The sequence below is a fragment of the Centrocercus urophasianus genome, unplaced genomic scaffold (assembly GCF_019232065.1).
Source record: "Centrocercus urophasianus isolate 14NV4802_14NV808 unplaced genomic scaffold, USGS_Curo_1.0 seq_25, whole genome shotgun sequence".
Taxonomy (NCBI): Eukaryota; Metazoa; Chordata; class Aves; order Galliformes; family Phasianidae; genus Centrocercus; species Centrocercus urophasianus.
In genome coordinates this window covers 1521135-1528561 of record NW_024884811.1, presented here as the reverse complement: position 1 = coordinate 1528561, position 7427 = coordinate 1521135, and the positions used below count along the sequence as shown (strand labels likewise).

The following is a 7427-nucleotide window of genomic DNA, read 5'->3' as shown; positions in this document are numbered from 1 at the left end:
AATAGCTTGTGGAGGAAAAAAAAAAGCAGAAAACTTTTTTCCCTGTCTGACTTCCTCCTTAGTTTTCAGAGATAAAAACGTTCGAATGCTCAGATCTAAATTCCTTCCTAGTTTCATATTTATGACAAATTAATACAAAAGAAACTAAGAATAATTTTTGAAAATCCCATGGGATTTAGGACACATTCAAGGATACAGGAGACACAAATTCGAGTCTGCTATTTGAATTCAAATAACATGGACTTGAACTACTAGTTTCCACATACAAAACCAAAAGGAAACTTGGAGTAACGAGGTGCTTTGATGTAGCCATATCACTTACCTTGACCAGAAACATTTCTATGAAAGTAAACTCTGTCTGTCAAAACAGTAATGTGTCAAAAAGCAAAAAGTTTCAATAAAATTATAATTTCGTAACCAAAGAGTATTACATAGAAAAGGTCATGGCCATGTCAGCAAGCACCCCCTCCTTTTGGATAATTTACAGCAAGTTTCTGTGGCAATCTGCACCTAATCTAGGTGAACATTTCCGAAAATCAATAGAAAGCAAGATCCAGGATGCTGGACTTAGCAGATACTGGAAGATGACTACTTCAAGTAATAGACTCAAGAACCTTGATATGTGAAACACCAGATTTGATTCAAGTTTTTTAGTTCCATTTAGTTATCATTTTCTGTTCTTACACTGTAGAAAACCTGGGTACAAGGTACATTAAATCACAATTTTTTTTTTCCCCTCATGAATTACTGATCAATAGTTTGACTGTGTCTCTAGAAATTACTCAGCAGAAAATTCTCAGGGAAATCAGAAAGGTTTTTGTTTCAAAATCTGTTGCATGATATATTCTCCATCATCAAATATAAAAATTCTGCTGCACCAAGTCTGCTTTGCAGTAGTTTTATATAATAGCCTGCAAGTTCTGTACACATATTTGTCAAAAATGGCTGTGTTTTCCTACTGGCAAAGGATCTGGTTTTTGTTATATAAATTGAAGCTGTTAATCTTGTGAAAAATTGTCAAGAGAAAATTAAAGACATAAGGAGAACAGTAAGATATGCCTGGAGCAACTGTGATTTCTGGGGTTAACTCTTGACATCCATCCTTCAGTTACCATTGCTGCCTTTGACTTTCAGTCCATCTTTTTGACAGAGAGCAGCAAGTCAAGGTAGCAGCTGCTATTCACACAAATTTGCTAAGTGCCCATCGACCTGGGATTTTCACAGCTCTGCCTGTAGCTTAGACACCTTGGCTTTCATTCAGCCCCAGAGGTATAGACTCCCATCCCTCCTGAATCTAACATTTAAAAAAAATTACTACGGAGTTAACTATGTGTAAATTACTAATTCAGCACAATACCAGAACTGCATAAAAATGATTACAAAAAAGTTGTAAAGGAGAAAAATGTTTCTAGGAAGCACAAGAAAAAAAGGATATATGGAGATTATGCTTGAGTCTATGAGTTGGGCTCTGTAGAAAACTAGGACACTGAATAGCTCAAATGGATTTAAGAACTGAGACACACAGCGATGTTCCTTCATGTTTGCAAAGTAGCTGTCATGATATTGAGAATACTGTCTTTCTGCCAATTTTGATCTGCCTTTGACCTGCAGTCTGTGAACTGTTCCCAACAAGGACAGTCTACTAATACAGTGCCTAGAGCTATAGCCTGGTCCCCTAGCAGCTGCTATAAAAACTCCAAGAGCTTACTTTGTTCCCTGGTTCAGAGCCTCCAGATGCTATCAAAGCATGTAGTGCTGCTTGATCACAAGAAAAAGGGCAGGGTTACTTATGAGCCCTTGGAGCTTTGCAAATAGCTTTAGATCCAGAAAAAAAAAAAGAAAACAAATGTCCCCGAACAGGAATTCAGCCCTTCAGATAATCAGATCCTCACCTTTTCTACTCTCTCTACGCAATAACACAGTAGATCAACTGAAGGATCCCTTCTGCAGAAATACCAACAATCTGGTCTACAGATAACAAAATCAGCTTTGCTCACATGCAAAGCAGATGGCATGATCCTATCTTTTATATAGACAAGAGTTTGTTCCTAGAAACGCTGCCAGTGCAGTTTCTGCCACTGCCATTAAAAGGAGGATGTAGAAGAGGGCTGTCACCTCCCACCTGCACTTGTCATTCCTCTGGTAACAGCAGGAAAAGTTGTTAGGCCAGCACAGCTGCAGGGGACTTTCTGAGTGTCCTGACTGCTGGGAAGGACAAAAGGGTGTGGAAATGCAGCCTGGCTCTGCTGAGTTGTTTTGGGAACAGGAGCTGGTGGGGGGTCCTGGGCAGGATGGAGGAGATTGGGAATGCTATGCATTCCCTTTTTTCTTAACCTTCCTGGTTCTTCTTTTACATATTCATTCTTACCACAGGAAAAGTTAATTCTGCTTAAAAGTCATCTCTATTGCTGATATTACCCACAGCTTAAATTGCTTAATCTGCTCAACGGACACAAGCAGCAAGTGGAGATACAGTAGAGATAAACACTCCAGTGATTTGTTTCAAAGTAAGTGATCATTTACTTTCCCATTGTGCAACACGCTGCAGACTGCAAGCCATCAAATCACACAGTGAAAGGCACACCAAAGTGTCAGCAAAACTGCCAATACATCTTGACATGTGTGCAAAGGTCTAAACTTAGCAACGAAGAAAATAAGCATTTTGATTTCACAAACAGTTTGAGTATGTTTCACTGGATCAAACTGGTCCAGTGAAACATGGACATAAGAATTTTTGGAAAGATCTCTGAGCCTTGTTTTGGCACGGCTTAAGCTTATAAATCTCTGTGAAGAGGGATGAGTGTACACACGTAACATTCTTCTGATCCATTTAGCAGCTTTGGCGCGTGTTGTGTCCTTGTGTGTCCTTCATGATGACATAAAGATTGTTGTTCCTCTGGAAAGAAAAGGATACGAAGAAAGCAACCCAGAGGCAAAAGTCTGTAATCTGTAAACAACCCAACCATTTCAGAATTAAAAAAAATCAGTGATTAAAAACACTAGCCTAACAATAACAATAACCTTGTTCCCAAGAAATGTCTTGATTCATTATTCTTATTAGAAGGAAAAATGACAATGGGAATTTCTCAGAACCTGTTTATTCCACCTCTTATTTTACCAGCTGATCTACTAGTTGGGCTACTATTTGCACATATGTGCAAATTTACTGCTGTCATTTCTTTTTAGTAAATTAAAATCCACTACTGCCACTCTGTTAGTGAACTCTGGTTTTCACTTGTTTTATCTTTGTAGGTGTCTTCACTTCTTCTCTCCCTTTTACTGTCCAGCTCACATGCCAGAAACACAAGGCAGGGAGCTAGTTCTGCCAGCTCTGTTAACAGTATCTTCCTCCAGTTCATATACCTAATATCTGTTGTTGTGAATCTGCAGAGGCAGTTTGTGCAAAGTGATCAAATGAAAGGTGCTTCACAATTCCTGAGACTGTAGTACTACCAGTCATTCTGTCTTGCTGAGGGCACTCAGCAATCTCAGGATAATTCTCATTGGTACTTCTGATTGAAAAATATATAGCATTAATGAATTCCAGCCAGTAAGGAGACAAAACAGAAAAGAACAGTGGAGTCAACAAACGTTTTTCTAATTATGTCACTGTATTCAATTTGCCATTGGTAAGGAAAATTACAATAACAGCAAGTACTCTGACAGCTTATTTTTAAGTTCGTTTGCCATATATTTCTCAATATAATAATAACAACAAAAGTTATTTTATACTACTGCAACAGTTAATTGCTATGGGCAGACTCAGAGTAAACACTGGGAAAAACTGTTAGAGCACATTCCCATTCACAAGAAAGTACACAGACAGGCTTAAACTGAAGTAGTCTTGAGAGTCAGTAGCCTGAGCAACAAGGAAAATCATGAAAAAATGTTTGCATGATTATTTTTTTTCTGATATTGTCAAGCTGTTGGGCATGCAGGCTTTCTTTTATATGTCTCATTTATTCTTTATCTGAGAAGAGTTCCAATTTTGATAGACAGTGAGCCTTGAGGATCATATATAAGAGGAAAATGTAATTGCTTTTCCCTAAATTAGCCAATTCTGTCTAGCATATTGCCCTCTGTAATGAAATTTTAAAACAAATGTGAGACTGAAGCATGTATATAAGCTCACAGTAGAACATTTTGTCTGCACACAGTTTGAGCCTTACAAAATTATCCTTCAGTGATTTGAATCTTGGTGATATTTTGGGCAAATGGAGTCCTGTATTACTGTAACAGATAAGACCATACAGCTCTTTAAAGGCTTTCATTATTTTCAGCAGCAGACCATCTTTGTATTCTCCACTAGTTCTTCTTACACATAATCTTGCAGGAGAAAGCAGTAGTTGTTAATGGCATCTGGAAATTTGGAGATGGAACATGCAAGTTTATGAAAGATGCATCAATTACTGATTGATGGCTTAAACTGCAGAAAGATAAATCAACCACACTGCTCTCTGAATCCTGATTAATTCTTTGCTGATGAAATTTAGAAACTAATTGCTGCTGCAGATGCCCTTCTCTGAACTGTGTCCTCAGCATTAGTCATAGAACCAGAAAGCTACTAACCTCATCTGACAAGCTCTCCACACGACTACAAAAATGGAAGAAGATTTTAAAGTACTGGTTGAGCTCCAAGATCAGCTGCCAGAAAACAAGTCTGGGAAACGCAGCACTAGGGATGTTTTCAAAATCTTTTGTCCTTTTATAGCAGAAAATTTGCTTTTATTTATTTGCCAGTACAAAATCCCTTATATTATAAAACTAAGGCTCTGTACTGTTTGGAAATTCCAGCTGGGCTGGATTACCTAAGTATACAACCAATCAGTCTCCTGTGCTGCATGGTTAGTTTGACAGTATAATATAGATATGTAAATCCCCATTCTCTTGCACAGAACAATGATTTTCATGCTCTGATCTGCTATATGGTATATTTCTTGAAAACTTCTGCACTGAAAACTAAGATGTGTCATTTCAGTTCCCTAAATAGCTGTGACAGAGATGAGAGATGTAAAATTTACTCAAATGCCCAATACTGGCAGAAAGTTGTGAAGGTCATGCAACTCTTTGGACATTATCAAAAGGTTCACAATAAGGTAAATATTTATTGCTAAAAACAGCTCACATTGCTAAAGTATTGGTCATCTACACACCGGCCTATGTTTTACTAATAAACATCCTGGCATATGTGGTTTTTCCAGACAGCTGCACAGAACTGAAAGATGATTAGAAAATTGAGGCAAAGAGAAAAACAAACCTTAGATATCATTGTAATTGCCCTCTAGGCAAAGTGATCAAAGTGGACTAAGATGCACATGTCCTGTGTTCCTGTAAGAATAGCTCTCCACATCGTCCATGAACATGTTGCTCAAGCACCATAACAACTCACAAGAGACAGAATTTACTAGAAATATGAAGAATTAATAACGGGATAGGAGAATCAGATTAAAACAGGAATACAAAGAGTGCTAGGAATGCAGAGATGGGTATGAAGTCAGGAGATGAGAGCTGCAAAATCAGAATAGAGGCTACAGTACAAAATACTATTAGTTTAGGACTTTACAGAAAGATGGAAGTAATGGGAAAAAGTTTAGGGCAGGTGGAGAGAGGAGTTACAGTTGCCTACTTTCAGGAACAGGCAAACTCCACAGGCTCTTCCTTTATCTCTAATAGTCCATCTTCCCCCACTCCAACAAGCATCTGCTACTTTGGTTAATAAAGAAATAAGGTCAACACAAATCACAACATCTTCAGTGTTTCAGAAGGCCAAGCTCAGAAACCTTTTCGCTTGATCTCTTGATATGGCTGATCTGCAGATCAGTATAACTGATACTGAGGAAGACCTGAGCGTGCACATGGATACAGGTCATATCTTTTCAAGGTGCCAGGGAAATTTGTTATTTGGTCTTCTTCATGCAGTAGGACACACTACACTCAGTAGGCTAGGGCATCCAGATGTAGTTCAGTCTGTGGGAGCTCACCATCAAACTCTCACAGGCTAAATCCAATCACAAATCACATTTTTCCCTTCCTACAGCGTGACAGTGAAAACAGGGTTGCTCGTTATCAAATAATTTAGGTGTTAATGACATATGCTGATGTCTCAAGGGCTAACTTTCATGGAAATAACCACAAGAGAAACTTTAATATCCAGAGAGAAGTGAAGAACCGATGTAGTGAAAAAGCATCAAAAACCTCCCCTCTGGTTCAGACCTCTCACAAACAGAGATGCAGCCTAACGGATGTTAGGCACAAATGACAGTATGTTCTGAAAGGTACAAGATCTTCTGAAAATGTCCCCCTTCCCAAGCTGAAACTGTCATTCTATGACCTTGCAGAAAACCCTTAGAAAAAAACCTATCCAAGGCAGTACCATACTGTGGCAGACACCACAGTGAAGCCAAGGCAACCAGAGTGTTAGTAGTGGGACAGTGTTTCACAATCAGAACAGAAAGCAAAACACACATTCTTTACTCATTATTACCGACATCCAAAGAAAAGTAATGTATTCTTGGATTTAATGAGCGGCTATATTAAAGTGGTATGTGTATGGCTTAAAGATATCCTCATTTTTAAACAAGCAGCATTCTGGCCTAATTGAGCTAATGGTAACTTAGTTCCAGAGTTAACTAAATCAAAGCAATATGAAATCTCTAATCAGATTTCACTGCACAATAAATAATTTTCTATGAAAAGCTGCAGTCAAGGAATTACACACACACACAAAATCAAACTTCATGGAATTTGCATCAAAATATGCAATGTGTTATTAACCATGCAATATGTTAAGTTATTCTGATATGCAATTATTTAAAAACGCCCATATCACAACCACAGTAATAAAAAGCATAAAGAATAAATAAATTATGTTCCAGAATCCAGGAAAGAAAAAAAGAAGCACTGTAAAATGCGTTCAGTTTTTCTCATTCTACAATACCAAATTTGTTCAGTTTTGTAGAGCATAAGCTACAGGTTTGCTCTGAATGAGGGCAGCTCAGATTTATCTTTCTGCATTCTGTTGTTTGGTTCTTGCAACAGATAAGGGAGAAATACTTAGGGGAGAACAGGTGTTGATATTCAGCTGAATTTATTCTAGTGATGACTTTATCACTGTCTGGCTTTCCAGTGTTCGTAATGTTCTAAAAAAGGGATGCACGCAACAGGTTTGATTAGACATAACAATCCTCACTTTGTACACTGATTCATGCTGGGAAAAACAATAGTCTGCAAAACAATAGTTTGCAAATACAGGCAAAATCCCTCAAAATGCCATTGCGGTCCATAAAAAATACTATTACAGTGGAACTGGAGACATCCTTCCACATAACATTCAAGTCAGAATATGGTGGCAGATGCCTTTGAAGGCTGTAGAACAGCAAGAAGATCGCCATCTTTCACATGGCAACTACTACCAGACTCCTAAAATA

The 7427-nt window shown here is 38.1% G+C and overlaps 1 protein-coding gene across 1 annotated transcript in view; it reads right to left on the bottom strand.

Annotated features, from left to right (window-relative positions):
• Positions 1–7427, bottom strand: part of LOC122164128 (phosphoglucomutase-like protein 5) — a 54755-nt gene that overhangs the window by 20281 nt on the left and 27047 nt on the right. The gene's annotated exons all lie outside the window — the stretch shown is intronic.